This window comes from Dermacentor albipictus, chromosome 5 (assembly GCF_038994185.2).
Source record: "Dermacentor albipictus isolate Rhodes 1998 colony chromosome 5, USDA_Dalb.pri_finalv2, whole genome shotgun sequence".
Lineage (NCBI taxonomy): Eukaryota > Metazoa > Arthropoda > Arachnida > Ixodida > Ixodidae > Dermacentor > Dermacentor albipictus.
Window position 1 is genome coordinate 128,209,929 of NC_091825.1, and position 16,857 is coordinate 128,226,785.

At 46.3% G+C, this 16,857-nt stretch overlaps 1 long non-coding RNA gene across 1 annotated transcript in view; it reads left to right on the top strand.

Moving 5' to 3' along the window:
• Positions 1–16,605, top strand: part of LOC139060582 (uncharacterized) — a 218,170-nt gene extending 201,565 nt beyond the window's left edge. The window contains exon 3 of the long non-coding RNA XR_011514942.1: positions 14,986–16,605. This is a non-coding gene — a long non-coding RNA (uncharacterized lncRNA). The remainder of the gene's footprint in view (positions 1–14,985) is intronic.
• Positions 16,606–16,857: the final 252 nt, after the last annotated feature.

Consider the following 16,857-nt stretch of genomic DNA (forward strand, 5'->3'; position numbering starts at 1 on the left):
TGCTGCTGTGTTTCTTCAAGCGCACCAGCCTGTATGACCGCCTGTGACTGACTCAGCGATGAACGATTGTGTGTATATAAGAACGCAGAGTGTGAACTTCTGTCTTCCCTTTCCTTTTTCAATCTCCTTTCCCCTTCCCCAGAGCAAGGTAGTCGACCGAGCTTAGCCTTGTTAACCTCCCTTCCTTTCCCTTATGACTTCTCTCTCTCTCTCTCTCTCTCTCTAGTTCAGACATGCCTTGGGACACAGACAACTCTTGACTGATCTATCAGGACGGGGTTACGTTATGAGCTAAGGAACCTCACGATTATGAGCGATTGTCAATGCACAACACGTTTCGAATCGCTTTTGCAATATCTGCGTGCAACGGACCTCAGGGCTTTTGTGTAATGTCATTGCCACGTTCTGCGCCTTCACACCGCACGCGAGAACAGAAAAAAAAATCATTTGTGAGAAGGATGCTTGATTGCGGAAAATCAGCGCGTTGCGGTCGCAGCGTTTCACCGTGCGATGTATTCTGAGTTCGGACCCGCAGAGTACCGCACGCCATTTCGCTTTTGTGTACCTTGCTTTGTCAATCGCGTGTAATATCCGCCTGCTTGTCCTTGTCATCACGTCACCATTATTGACTAATGACACTGTGCTAAATGCAGCACCGGCCGACTGACCTCTCCCGAGTAGTTTCCTCTAAGTGCGTTTTTCTTCATCGTTTCGCTAGTTCGCGGTCACGTTTGGCAGTTTGGTTCTGTATAACGCGTTTGCTACAACCGCATGCCTTCGGATAAGCACATAATAAGGAAATATATACGAGCTACGACAACATCTCCATTTGTAAACAACAGAAGATGGAAGAAACGAATGCTGCTTCCTTTGGAAGGGACTGCATGTGAAAGCAGTCGTCGTGCCTGGGCAAGTGATTTGGGTCACGGTCGCGTCTAATGGATTCCGTCTTTTGAATGCGCTTGTTCGTCGCTTCTTGTCATCGTATAACGCATACGAGCACTGAACGCAACAAATTTGGGGAGAAGGCGTCTGGGCTCGCTGTACGGCCGCCGGTAATTTGGGAGGCGTAGAGAATAGACGACTCATGTGTCCGACGTCGTATCGGCTTCCGGCGCAAACATCCCTATGGCGAAGCAATCTGAAAAGAGCACAAGTTATCGACTAGGAAATCTCGACGCGGAAGCAGCGATCTGGGGACGACGTATGGCCTCGTCGCTGCGAAGAGAAATGCGCCGAGTATCGTAATGTCTATCTAAGCCGCGATGGGAAGGAAAAGAAATATATGGCCTTCTCGTGGTCGGTAATTATGAGGATGTTTATAATTTGTTTTCCTTCCGGATTGCTACACGCAGCGCTAAGCTCAGCCGAAATGGAAGTCCTGGATACGATGGAATCGTTAGAGCGATGTAGTACTTTGCTACTTGCGATATCGGCCCTCATTACGAAGTATGTCACATCGATCGTATCACTTGAGAGCAGCGGCTCCTTGCAGATGCATTTTGCTTATGGCTCTTGTACCAGAGCCCCAGGATAGCGCGCGCACGCCTTTCTTCAGAAGTCCGTTATAGCAAATGACTGGAGCACGAAATTTACTCCGTATAGTTGTAGCGAAAGGAGAGTAGCTCATATTTAAATCTAGACGTAGTGTGCTCAAGCGTAACAACTCTTTTAACCGCGGTTGGTAGAGCAAAAATACTTAATCCTACTCAAGAAAATTGTAAATGACGGTGCAGTCAGTCTTCGTGTCTTACTTAAGCATTTGCACTTTTTATCGGACATGAATATTTGTTTCATATTTATCTTTCTCTGTTGCAATATTTCTGTAGCTGTCGAAAAAATAGGTCTTCCGCTATGTTATCTAGCAGACGCGCGTATTTCTAATCCAGGCCTTCCGTCTTAGCAGTGATCTTCGCATCGTTGCAGCAAGTACTTACTGATCGTCTCTACAGCAGCATACCACGTGAGCACGGAAGCGAATTATCACTCTTTGACGACTTAGCTGACTCTCGGGCACAGCGAGACGTACGCCCGATATCTACTGCCCTAAGTAGCAACATAGAGCAAGAGTAAGCTACCTAGGTGGTTATTTGGCAAGCTAACGGTCCGAAGCAATTTACCTCGACTTACCGGAACTTACATGCCTAGGATAAAGCGATGGCTTAGTGAGTGCTAGGAACTGTACACGAAGTCTGCCCGCTCAAGACTGCGACGCTAAATCAGCGCCCAGAACTGCAGCCGTCGCTTCCGCGTGCGAGGCCCTCATAGCTTAGATGTCACGCTGGAGGTCCAGCTACAAGAAAATAAAACTGTAAGGCAAATAAGGAAAGAAAGGAAGGAAGAAAGAAAGAAGTAAAACAAGAAAAGAAGAGAAAAGAAAGGCAAGCGAGTAAGCTCCGAGTCAGTTACTGGAGCCAGTGCAGTAGCGATCGTGGTCATGGGCTTTATTCACAGTCGCGTCGTCGGCACCCTGCCTACATACACAAATTCACATGTAAGAACAGAAAGGAAGTCAGGCAACGAAGACCGTTCCGTAAATTATCATTTAATCGAAGCTGGTCCTTCTTCGAAATTTCTACGCCGAACTTTGTGATGAGGTATATCCGTGATTTTGACCGAAGAAAATGGCAACATTTAGCCTTGAATCGCTATGCCGCTTGAGAATTTCGAAGCATGATGAGTGTCCTACATGAGAAACAATTTGATGACTGCTTCTTTCGTCATCCTACGTGTAGCCATCGGATGCACTCGACCTTATTGCTTATTATGTGAAACAACAGTAACTCTGCAGCTCTACCTTGGTGCCCGTGGTAAGGACTCCATTTGCCAACTTGGGAACAGGCATCGAGCTCCGGCTGCATCTGGGACTAACTTCGCGAAACTCTTAGTTCGTAAGCGCTGTTTGCCATTGACCGATCACTTTCGCATATGCCCTGCATCAATATGGACTGGACGTTCCTCTTACAAACAATTCTATCGTAAGATCTTTTTGTGACTATACGGGCCTTGAATTTTAAGGGTATTTACAAGATTCACATGGATCATTACGATAAGTATAGGGTAGGTGGGTGGAAGCTACAATGTTGCTCAAGTTTAGGAACCCTGTTTGCAGAGTACATTGGTGAAATTAGGAAACCATGCAGTCTTAAGGCTAACGTGTCTACTATCTGAAAATTTCTTAGTTCATGTACCAAACACTGGGGAAGTACACAAAAAAGTTTTGCTTTCATTGTATCTTTATTTTTACGCTTTGCAGCCCTATTTAGGACAATGGCAGGAGGTGAGAATGAGGCGAAAGTACAGAACGTAAACGAAATCCACAACAGAACGCAATGCACACGCATGGGTTTCCATAGAACACGGGACGAATCCACAAAGCTTTTTGTTCTAAGTGACCACCCTTAGTAATGAATTGTCCAACATCAGGATTGACTAGACTTTCCTTTTGCGAAACATTCCAGTATGTCAACTTTTTGGCAATGTAGGCATAGAAAAACAGCTTCAGTTTCAAGCAAGAAATCATCCGATGGAAAAGAACAAATGGTTCCAGATAGCAAGTTCCAATAGGCAATGGTTATCGGGGGAAAACTGTGCTTTAACTTTGTGAGTCCATGGTTGATATCGATGATATTTCAGGGATGAGGAAGGTTCTGCGTATTTCATGTATGCGTTAAAGGAAGAAGAGTAAGAGAGACATGTTCATAGTAGCCGCACAACAAGTGGCACTCTTCCAAATTTACTCATTATATCCCCAGTACATCCACGTTTGTACAGATGGTTCGTGTCATAAAAAATCCTCGACTTCAGCATTCGTCATTCCACATTTAGCGCAAGAGCAAACATTTAAATTATCCTGAGAGACATCTTCCACCGTGGCAGAACTGTTTGCAATCCTGTCTGCTTTGCGTTTCATAACATCAGAAAAGCATTCGCAGAAATGGGTTGTCTTTAGCGATTGGCAAGCCGCTCTCACATTACTACAGAGCAATAAGAAAAATTCTTCGAACGCTTTGCTATTGTATGAGACGCTCAAAGAACTTGCAAAAGCAAGCGCAATGAACCACGTATTGGCATTTCAGTGGTTACCTGGGTACTGCAATATTCCTGGTATTACTGCAGCGGACGCAGATTCGAGTCGGGCGCGCAATAATGTAGAAACAGCCAATCTTCCCCTATTGCGTAGTGAAGTCCGTCTGATCCTGAGACAGATTTCCTGTCGCTTCAGTAAAACTACCTGGTTTTATCAGCAAACTAAAAACTCGGAGTTATACTTTATAGACCAATGTATATATAGACTTATCAATGCCGAAAAATCTAAGAGACAAACTTTGAAACATTGGTACACCGCTTGCGTCTTGGTACTGCATTTACGAAACACTACTTGTACAGGATAAAACGTGTCTCTAGTCCGCAGTGTTCTTCTGGCCATCCAGACGAAGATGTGCATCACCTTCTCCTCGAGGGCGCGAAATACGATCCACAAAAAAGGGTACTGCAAGCAAACCAGTTGAAATTAGACAGAAGACCATTCACTCTAAAAAAGATACTTGGCCCAAGGCCAACTGCGGGCCTTCAGAAAGGAGCACTTCTTGCTCTGAAAGTGTTTTTAGAGGACACCAACATTTTGGATGATTTGAAGTTTCAGATGATCCGAATACGCTAAACGAGTAACATAAGTTGTCGTGGTTCATGACTGGTTTATGTGGTGATCGCAATTTTTACGCAATATGTATAATTATGTTCTGTACTTGCAGTGTATTGCATGCGTTGTGAGCTTTGGCTGTTCAAAATATCTGACTTTATATATGCGTACGAGTACTGAACTCATGCACAAAACTTTGCGACTCATGTACTGTTGGACTGTATATTTTTCATTCATCCAGTGTTCTACTGAGTGTGATATTTTGTGTCGCTATTCTCCCTTTTTACGCAAATTTGTTTCCTTTGCCAAGTGACAAGGAGTAGCCGGTGCCACCATAAAAGCGCCAACATCTCCTAATGTTTATTTCAATAAAAAAAAGGGCAATACGTTAAAGTATGGCAAAATATTATTTTTAATGTGACGATGTGTGCTGAGAGTAGTCAGGTTGAAAGCATAAAGTTTAGAAGAAGCAGAAGTTAGAGAGAATTTGCTTATGCAAATTCTCAAAATTCTGTCGGTGATTTCCGTCTTGAGAGCGAATCTGTAAACACTGTTCTGTAACTAGCGGTAGGAAATTCTGTCATTGTCATTCCGACGTGTCACTCGTGGACATTATGTGCTTACGCATAGTACAGAACTTACAGAAAACTCTACAGAGTTTGCCAAGGCAAATCTTATCTTTTCTTGGCGACCCCTTATGCAATCGTTATTAGAAATTTTGTTGCATTTCTACTGACTTTTTATGGCACTCAGTAGGGTCTGTGTTTCAATGCAACTGAAGAATCACGCAGTATTTTTGAAAGGAAAGGCCTCGGCGATAGTCTAGATGCAGAATCGTGCGCATTTGCGCTGGTTTCTTCATCACATGAGCTCAAACAGCGCAACAGAACAGGACGTCAGAAGGGCAGACAACTGTGCTGACTAAAAACTAAATGTTTCTTCTTTGAAGCAGCATATACGTATAGCATACCACTCCACAAGATAAACATTTGGCGGTTAGTACCGTTACTTGACCCTTGCTCACGTCTTGTTCTCTTGCCCTGTTTCTGCTTAAGATAGTCTAGTTATCGCCAAGAATTTCACTGGCTGGGCGCCCTCACGTAAGGGAAATAGAAACAAGATAAAGCTTTCATAACGAGGTACGGACCTCAAGTGATCAAGAGTGGTGGAACAAGGTCTGGAGCTAACGTTTCGATCGGAGGTCTTGCATGTTTTCACCCTGCCAAGAGAGGTCCTCTTGACTGGCTATAGGATGCCCTTGTTTGCCCGAATTCATAGCTTTAGGTAAGGCAAGTTTTCTCGATAGTGCCCCTCATTCTCTCTACACTATGATATTTCTTTAGTGTCGTTTATTAACTATTCTAATGTCGTCACTTCACTCGGGCTCCTGTCTCCACTTTTCTCTTATCACCTCAAATTTACCGCCGTGAAGGTATGCGCCCTACCAGAACTATACCTCTGGTTAAGCTCCCTGTCTTTCTGCACGCAGGATTCTGCGACAAAATCTGACACTATATGTGACACTGTGCCTGTGTGACGTGGTCTGTCTCAGCGGGACGTTGGCACTTTGTATGACTTTGTGACGCCTTCACAGACTGTGTGACGCTGGCCATGCAGATAGTTCTACGTTGTTCATTCTTCTTTTCATTTTGTCTCACCTTTCGTGCCACTTCTCCCCTTCCGCAGTACACGGTAATCATCCGAAAATATAATCTGGATAACCTTAATCTCTCTCTATTTCGCGTGCTTTCATCTCACTCACTCACTCACTCACTCACTCACTCACTCACTCACTCACTCACTCACTCACTCACTCACTCACTCACTCACTCACTCACTCACTCACTCACTCACTCACTCACTTACTCACTCACTCACTCACTCACTCACTCACTCACTCACTCACTCACTCACTCACTCACTCACTCACTCACTCACTCACTCACTCACTCACTCACTCACTCACTCACTCACTCACTCACTCACTCACACATTCACTCACTCACTCACTCACTCACTCACTCACTCACTCACTCACTCACTCACTCACTCACTCACTCACTCACTCAATCTCCCTCCCTCTCTCTCCCTCTCTCTAATGTCTAATTATTTCGTGACATTCAATTTCCTCAGAACCACAAGCATCTGCGCATCAGAGAGTTAAGGTACGATCTCGAAGCTATGCTGATTGTTCAGCTAACAGTTTCCTTCTCCCAAATCTTCTCCTCCAAATCGTTTCCGCTCAAGTTCTGTTTCGCTCAGGGTGCGGCTCGCGTGGCTCGCTCGACCGATCATCGAAGCACGCGCGGTCAGGAGAGGGTGCGCCCTCCATAAACGTCAGTGGCGATCCGTTCCACTACTCCCCCCAAAAAATCAATCCACGTTGCGAGCCCGTCGGGGCAGCCGGCGCTGGACCCAGAGGCAGACCGCTGAGGCCCAGACGAGCGGCCCTAATGAAGCGCAAAATTACGACCGCCTGCGACTAATCACGTTTCGTTTTGGTCGCACAACGCGGCAGCTGCCAATCGCTGTAACAAGAAATCCAGAATGAAAAAAAAAATGCTGCGCAGAGAACGCCGCGTGCGAGCACGCGGGTGAGACCGCCTCTTGTCGCGATCGATCTTGATTTCATCGATCATGTGACGCAATACACCTGATTCTACGGCTGCAAACCACTCTAAGACGAATCATTAAAACGGGCTTCCGTGTCGTCCGAGCCAGTCGCCTTCACACACGCTTGCGCCCCTTTCTCAACCAATCTCGCCCACCTCCACCCTGCAGTATAACCCGGAAGAAACTGAGCATGCTACAGAGGGCTCGGTTACACGTAACTTATACTCGACCCTTCTCCTCGTGCTTTTCATGCGGCAAATAGCGCATTTTCCGCGGCTTTCCTCATTCCGCCGCTCGCCGGAGTTGGTAATAATATCGCGCTGCTCGCATGAGCTATTGATCATCCACGATCGAAAACCTGCCTTTATGTAAGATAACCGATGTAGTTACCCCAAAACTTAAGAGAGTGAGATCAGAGCGAGAGAGAGAGAGAGAGAGAGCGCACGAGAGAGAGAGAGACTAAAGAAAACAAAAACAAAGGTAGATTTAAAATGGTAAGTTTTTTTTCATCGGTTCTCCAAACGGCCCGTTAAACCCTAGAGAAGGAATGCCCATTTGCGGGTAATTAAACAGGTGCTAAAAAGAACAGTCGTTCAATATTTCAAACTTTTAGTTAACAGCTTCGCAGAACACTGTTCTGCCGAACATTTCACCGAAGGTAAGGAACCTGCTTCGAAGGCAGCAGCAGTCCACGGACAACAGGTCTCATTGGCTTATATCTGGGCGGAAATTACGACAGGCCTGCGAAACGGACCAACGGGCGACAAACGTCACCTTCATTTTTTTCCTTTCCTTTTCCCTGTCAATGTTTACTAAATCTGTCCGCGAAAGGACTAATTGAATTAGCAAGCAGAATCAATTTCGTCACTCTTTTTTGCTCAGGGCCCGACTTCAGTGCCCTATTTACCTTCTCAAGCCTTACGTTGTCCGGGCTTACGACGACGGCGGGAACCTGACAATTGGGACTGAATACATCGTCTGCTAACTCTTTCTTTCCTTTTTTTTTCATTTTAGTTCTCTCTCTCTCTCTCTCTCTCTCTCTCTGTTTCTTTTCTTTTTCTGTCTCTTTCTTGAGGTCCCAGCGGTCAACACGCGAGGGTTCGGCGTCCGCGCCCAAGCTCTCCCGGACCGTTCGCCGGCGTCTCCGCAGGACCCGGCGCACCAATCAGCGTGATCGAGAGAGCGGACGGGCGTATAAACAGAGCCAAAGCCACAGCCAAAGCCGAACAGTTTTGTTGCGCGCGAGCGCGGCAGGCTCACGGAGAGACGGGCGAGTTCGTCAGCGCGATGGAGGGTGCCGCGACGGCGCCGGCCCGAGCGGGGCGCCCTGGGAATCTCGGGCCCACTTAGGCTAATTGCGTTGGCTGCTGCTCGCGGACTGCGGCAACGGATCGCGAATTACGAGGACAGCGGGCCGTTCCAGGCGGTGCGGAGCGCCCCGTGCTTACGACACAGGACGAAGTGTTGTGCAGCATTGTTTCTGCGCGATATCTGTAACGATGAATGTATATACGTGTGGTTATCGTGTTGTGTTACCCGTCCAGAAGCCGAAGGGGAAGCAGTACTTGCTTTGTTACAAGCGGCGGGGGTTCGCCGGCTGTGCACGTTTTGCTGCATGGGAGCGATGTTGCGGCTTCGATCGATTACCGAGCCTCGGCCGGTCTTCTTCAGGTGTGGTGTTGAAGGCAAGAAAACTCATAAACTCATAAGTACTTAGATTTAGCAGTACTCTCGTGAATTCCGAGAGGTCGAAATCGTTCCGGAGTCTCCCCCAACGTTGTCCATCATAGACGGCGGTGCGCTGCTTCGGAACATTAGGCCCCATAATTTCCATAAGCTGTAAACTGACATAGCAGATTTGTACGCTTTAGATACTGTAACAGATGCTGTTTACAGGACGGCGATAGCCGTTTATTTCTTCTTTCTTTTTTTTTCATTTGATGAACATGAGCGTCTGCTATTCGTTCCTTTACGTCCGCCAAAAAATTCGCCGGGTTAAAGATTTTAAATTACCGATATTCGTGAACTTTGGCAAAAAATTTGGGACCCCAAATTAAAGTCCTGCTTTTCGCTTTCGGTAGAATTCATCTTTCTTTCTTAAATGCAACGAATATTATTGAAATCTGTTCAGCCATTGTCTAACGCGAGCATTTCTTTGTTTGACGTGTTTTTTTTTCGCTTTCAGTTCTACTGCAGCACATAGTACTTACAATTTTGACAAATAAATAAATAAAGGAGGTCCCATTGTCAGTCATTGTATGGAGACCTCCTCTCAAGGTTAAACGTTAAGAGAAATAACTAAATGACTATAAACTAAAGGAAATTCAAGGCAATAACACACTTTTAGCATAAAAAGGAACAAGAGAGAGAGAGAGAAGGATGCATAGAAAGGCAGGGAGGTTAACCAGAGGCAGTTCCGGTTGGCTGCCTTGCACGGGGGGAAGGGTAGCCAACCCTTCCCCCGTCAAAAGAGAAACAGAGCGGAAGGGGGAGATAGAAAGAAATAGAGACGAGCACGACCAAACGTTCAACAGAAGAATATGAGTTGTATACATATGAATATAAAGAATATGAGAAAGCTTCCTATTACCACCCAGCTTAACTAATTGCGTCTCGAGCATTAATTTCAGCGCACACGCGCATCTCTAATCAATACGGAAGTTTTAGTTACAAGAGAAAGTGTCTCAACATCTGAAATTACGCCTCAAAGTATTAGACTTCGTATTCTTTCGGGTCTGTTGTTTTGTTGTACTTATTTCGTTTTTCCTTTTTCTTTCTTCTCTCTCTCTCTCTCTCTCTCTCTCTCTATATATATATATATATATATATATATATATATATATATATATATATATATATATATATATATATATATATATATATATATATATATATATATATAGTTCATCGATCGACGCTGTATAGCTTATACAAAATAAATATACGTAATTACCAACGCAATTAGGGCTGTGAAACTCGCAAAAATATCGCAACAAGACCCAGATGTCGCTGGTGTGCGCTGTCTGAACAAAAATTCGCGTGCAGATGATGAAGTATAATTGCTCACTGTTTCACCCAACTTAAAGCAGGTTCATTAGTTTAAAGCACGCAATCCCTAGCGTGCTGGAAATGTTGAGAAAGAAAAAGAAAAATTAATGTAGTGCTATAGCATTAAATTCATCATTGCTTCTTTTATGATTGCGGCGTCTTGGTTAGTATCTATCTAATAAATGCGCCAACTCCGTTAGAAAGGCTCGTGAAGCCGGTTTTCGGTGCCCAGAGAACACACGGGGTCCATTGTAAGCTGCTTCTCCGACGTAAGGAGTACACGTGACTTTTCTTGCCGCGAAATAAATGTCAGCTCATTAGTGTCACAAACTTCAAACCCGCTTCTTCCCTTAACTTCATTTTTTGATATTACTGCGAAAAAATATGGCCCGGGCGCCATAATTCCGAGCAGCGTTGATTTATATTTATCCCAGAACAAGTCGAATCAGACACAGCGAGTGAGTGAGTAATTGAGCCAACGAGCTAGGTCCAGGAAAACAGAACGAGGAGAGGAAAGAGTGCGGTCAGATTTCATTTCACAGTGCACGGAAATTACGAGTAACTTCCCCACTCGGGCATCCAATAGTCATCAAAAGAAACGCGGGCGGTACCAGTAACACACAAAAAAAGAAGAAACAATTACTTCTGCAATTTACTCGCTTTCCTTCATAACTATCATTTCCTTCTCGATTAGCGTAATTGCCTAAGGCGCATCTAAACTGCGTGGACGTACTGCGCCCTTGGCGAACCGAAAAACTTTAGAGACACCGGTATAGGTCCAGTTTTCAGCGCGCTGCACCTCGTATCCGATTTTACGGATTCGCTATACTCTCGTCCAAGACGAACGACTTCCTCCCGCATTTCGTCGCCCGACTTCCTCAACGGTTATGCAGACGAGAGAGCCAGAGAAGTCGCGCCTTGGCGAGGCTTCCCGAATTCCCCACCAGGGGTACTGCCGAATTTTACGAGCGGAAGAAACGGGCCGGTCGTTTTGGGACCCGCGGACGGTCAGCGGATTTAGACGTCGTCAAGCTGGCAGAGTGGACTCGGCGTTACCCCGTTCGCCGGACCCTCTTTCGGTTTCCGCCATTTGAAATATAGCGTCCTGGCAGATTCCTCGGAAGACGGTTCGCTGACTCGATGGACTCAACTCTGGCTCCAACTTCCGCGTATATAACCAACCCTTCCGGGGCGAAAGTTTGTAACTTAACTTCCCCCGTGCTTCGAGTGAAACTCCTGTGTTTGACGTATAGTTCTGCGCCGTCTTACGAAATGCATGGCATGGTGAAAATTGCGTGCGACTGTAACGACGTCGGTCGCTCCATGATATTTAAGGGAGAGAGAAATGGGGTGGGAAAGGCAGTAAGGTTAACCGGAAGAGATTCTGGCTTGCTACCCTGCACGGGGTAAGGATATGGGGAAACAAAAGACGGGAAAGCTCCCCATTCCTGCAATGGCGCCAACAGGGTGTTTCCTGCGAGACGTTGTCCTTTATAGTCGACGACTATTTGCAATTAGATAAATCAAAGCGGGTACAGCTCCCGCTGGACGCATGCATATAGCTTACGCACACATGCAACTATGAGAGATTGCTCGTCCGTTAAAAAACTGACAGGCAAAGCTTCTGAAGTCTGATTTGCCTGCGACTGCTGGCCACAACATGTCGTACGGATGTAAAGGAGCAGAAGTGTTGTTAGCAGTAGGCAGACTTATAGCCATGCAGCTTCTGTCGTCGTCTGCTTCATCAGAGCGCCACTTGTCGACTGACGTATAGAACCTCTTGAGCGCCGTCAGGAAGCACGGAGAGATTTGAGCGGGGGCTGGCCATCTACTGCAGGTCATCCGTCCCACCTCGTCCTTCTAGCCAGCCCACACACGGCTCACCGTTCAGGCTCCAGCTCTTTATCGCGGATGAATCTGAGGAGCAGCCGCCGATAAACCTATGTCCTAAATAGCAAATATTCTTGCGGGAACATTAATATGCCACGTGCGCTTGTACGGGGGCCATCGTATACGCTTGAGTCCATCCATCACAGCTTTACGCTCACTATCATATCGAGGGCACTCTAACAAATAAGGGCCAATGTCAGCAAGAGCACGCGAAACACTTCACCGACCTGCAACAGTGGAGGGAGGCATTGAAAGCGATAAATAAAAAAACGGGCAGCTGTGGTAGCAGTGAATTTAAATAGTACGAACAATTAAAAAGAAACTCGAATGAGCACCATGTCCATGAGAAGTCATGCGCATAGCAGTAGTACGTGTAGTGTAGCATAAGACAGTATTCTATAGCAGCGTATAGTAAATAGCTGTGTTTCTCAATTAGGCTAAATATATACAGTGCAGAAGGAAGGAAGACTCCTGTGGAACGCATCGCACTCTACACTACAGACACCGAAAAAGAATAGGAAAGTTAAAGAACGAAGCAAGAAATATGAGCAGGTGCGAATACACGACTCGCGATTGCACACGTTGCACCCACTATAGAACGGCAAAGATACGTTATCTGAAGCAAGTTCACAAGACTTTATACGTGTAAGGGGTTAACTGCACGATTTCTTCTTCGAGCCATACACACCAAGAAAGTTGGTGTTATCCAAAGTTGACCCGAAAATACGCTCGCTGGTCAAAAGCAGAGTCGCTCCCCCTCCTTCACTTGCTCCCAAGGCCTTCCGCTGTTCTCTCAAATTTATGCTCTCACGCTCGGACGAGCTACTGTGCCGCGGCCACCTGCACGCGATAAACGACGCGACTAAAGGACGGCCTGCACCACTGACCAGCAGCCGCCGTGCACTTCGCTTTTGGGCAGTGTTCTTTAAAAAGAAAGGAAAGAAACGATACCGGGCCGTCGAAATCAATGACTCGTCGTCGTCGGCTTCACTCGCCTTGGCCGACCGTAAAAACTGCGGTGGCGCTTTTGCTCGGCGTGCCGGCCGACGACGCTCTAACAGCAATTTCGGCGAAAGTGTCGGAGCCAAATGGCGCATATAATGCCGAACTCGAGGGGCCACGCGGCGCGTCGTCGACCATCACGCTATGTATAGTCTAGTGTTTTCATTCAATTCTCTCTCTCTCTCTCTCTGTTTGTTTCTTGCTTTTTCGATTCTTTATCGACGCTGCGGCGCGGTTTACACGACGCTTTGCGACGACGAAGGCGAAAATTGTCGTTCCCTCCGGGTTTGGATGCGTTTTCTTCTTGTTTTCGGGGCAATGAAGATTGTGCGCGCCGATCTGGGCTTGTTTATTTATTGAAGGCCGAGAACGCGAAAGAGAAGATAAAGGGCAAAAAAGAAAGAAGAAAGGAATAAAGAAGGGAAGAGACAACGGAGGCAAGAAAGTTTCGCGACGGAATTCCGGGTGTGGGCGGCGAGCCCCGCGTGCGCGGAAAAGATATTGGGAAAGCTGTAAAACGTTTTACGAGTGCGCCAGGCCCTGTTCCGCGGACGGGGGAGAAATTTACGGCAATTGAGGCCCGCCGGAATCAATACCTCCTTCCGGGCATCGGTAGCGAGCGAAAGAAGTGCGAAAGAAGAATTCGGTGCGCGCGCGCTTTGGTCCGGCGTTGCTGATGTGAGAGAGAGAAGCGATTCAAGGCGGAGTGTATACAGACACCGCGCAATGCCACCTTTCACTGCGGGAGCGACTCTCAATGCAGTTATATTGAGGTTATAATGTGTAATACTGTGCGGCCATTAACGAGCACTGAGTGGGTACATAAAGACCGTGAAATTCGACTGGGATACTAAGGGGAAAAAATGATTGCGTGAAAGTGTGCTCGCGAAATTGGAAACTTGGCCGTGTAGGGCCGTTATAGGAGCGTTTCGAGGCACATCGTGCTGGAAAGGAACGGAATGTGCAAATGAAAACTTTTTTTTCTTTGCCATTAAACTAATAAAACGCATAAATTCGTAGGTTTCGTTTACAGGCCATGATTTCAGTATGCGTTGTGAGTTGACGTGCAGTATCAGTAGTGAGTGAGTGAGTGAGTGAGTGAGTGAGTGAGTGAGTGAGTGAGTGAGTGAGTGAGTGAGTGCGTGAGTGAGTGAGTGAGTGAGTGAGTGAGTGAGTGAGTGAGTGAGTGAGTGAGTGAGTGAGTGAGTGAGTGAGTGAGTGAGTGAGTGAGTGAGTGAGTGAGTGAGTGAGTGAGTGAGTGAGTGAGTGAGTGAGTGAGTGAGTGAGTGAGTGAGTGAGTGAGTGAGTGAGTGAGTGAGTGAGTGAGTGAGTGAGTGAGTGAGTGTCTTAGAAAAGTTGGCTGTCCAGCATAATGTCGGCGTTGCTCGGCGCATAGGCTTTGAAAGCAGCACCTTTTTATTGTTTGCATGTCAATTTAGGGTCGCATAGATGCTGTTAGAATGTCTCGTTACTAAGCGGGGAGATGCAGATGCGAGGCGAATGCTGGCGACTTTCGTCGCCAGCTTTCCTACAACGTTCGACTGTCAAGTGAACTGGGGGAAATAAGGTCGGGATATTCTATATTTCCGTCAATGTCACATCCGCACTATATATGCGGCCTCTCTAAAAAGTAACTGGACTGGGTTTTCTGTGTGGGCTATGGGCGAAAGTGGAATAAGTTTATTATTTAGTCAAGTAATATGATGTCTTGGTTGTATATTACCTAAATCTCAGCTTTCCGCCGCCATTTACGTTTTTATCATACGTTCTTTGCACTGTTTTCTTTGCAGACCATCCAGTAGTGACAGCTGAGCAATGAACCACGAACATGGAGCAATGAAGCAACCTGACATTTCTGGTTCGGTTTGGCGAAGATGCGTCTGAAGCGCTCCAAATGGTTTGGCGAGTGTATGGGCAGCAAACCGAACTTGCGTCTAGTTACCCCCCTCTCTCTCGGCAAGTGTACGGAGAGGACACCATGTCACACCAAATTGCACAAGAGGTTAAAGAGGTGCGCGAAGAAGTGGGATACGACTCAAGAAACGGTAGATATTCGACGAGCCGCAATGACACCAACGTTGAGCGTGAAATACAGGCGATGTGTGCTGACCTTCGGTTGACTGTTCGAATCATCGCCAGCCAGTTGGACATGCAAGAGAACAGTGTTTCGAAGGTTCTCACTGAAAATTTGGGCATATGAAAAGTTTGCATGTGCAAGGATGGTGACATGGCTGCTAAAGTCTAATCTGAAGGAGCTCCGACTTTACGGCCCTCCTGATGGCCTCCACGCCTTCAAAACGGATTCCCTTGATAGTTCCACATGCACGTGTGTCTGCATATCGTCGCACGTCTTCAAAGTGTGCCAGATGCGTGTTGTCGAGTCATTACTGGTGATGAGACGTTGATTTTTGAGTACGTCCCAAAATCCACGCGCCAGAGCTATCAATGGAAGTCTCGGTTGTCGCTGAGGCCGAGGAATGCAAGCAAGTTCATGCCAAAAGTCAGAGTCATGCTGAGGGCGTTTTTCGTTGTCGGAGACATCGTCCGCAGGGAGTTCTTGACACAGTGTCAGAAGACAGATCAGCAGGTTTACAAAGATATTTTTCGGCGTTTGCTACTCTGAGTACGCTAGAAGCGACGGAGCTGTGGCGAGACAAATCCAGTCTGCTGAATCAGCACAACGCACCAATTCACAACGCCCTCAGAATCCGGCAATATCTGGCAAAGAATAAGATCGCCGTCCTATAACAAACTCGCTATTCTCCTTATCTTGCCATTTGTGACTTTTTTTTATTCCCCAAGCTCAGGAGAACTATCAAGGGAATCCGTTTTGAAGGCGTGGAGGCCATCAGGAGGGCCGTAAAGTCGGAGCTGCGGAATATCCCAGCAGAATCCTTTCAACAGTGCATAGAGGCTTGGCAGAGAAGGATGGAAAAGTGTGTACACTGGAGAGGAATTACTTTGAAGGGGACAAGTCGTAGTCTTCGGTTTCGCACATAAATAAACTGTTGGCGACATCAATACCATTACTTTTCAGACATACCCCCCGCTCCCTCATTTTTTGACCGCTGTCTGAAATACACCAGCGAGATTCTGCCGTCATTGGCGGCGCTTCCATAGTCGTCATGGTCAAGTTTGGTCACGTAATCAAAAGGTACGAGAGCGGGGTTGGTAATAATTCAGTGGCTTAGACGGCAAGTGGAGATAAGTCAACATAACAAGAGCTCTCCAAGTGTTATTGAAGAGACATTTAACACCAAGAACTTGATAAATCAGTGTGTCACCGACGAGACTATGTGGAAGAAATAGCGACGACTTACAGAACAAGAATGGCGTCCATCAGTGTCCTTCAAAGGCTGAGAAGGCGTTATCATGTTTGGGTTCTGAGATGAACCATGAAATGTGTCAAAGTCATGGAATGGTTTTGTTTTACTTACGCTCTCTCTCTCTCTCTCTTTATAACGCGTAGTAGTGCTTACGTTGCATGAACAGAAAGGTTTGATTTTTCATCATTGCTGTAATTTGACCTAATTGCCGTTGCTGAATCGTTTTCACAGTGCTGTAAGCACGTAAAATGGTCCTTTCGCTTCTAAATTGTTTTACAATCTTCTCACTGGTTGTTTTGTTCCAGGAAATATATCATCTTAGGCCTGAAATAAGTA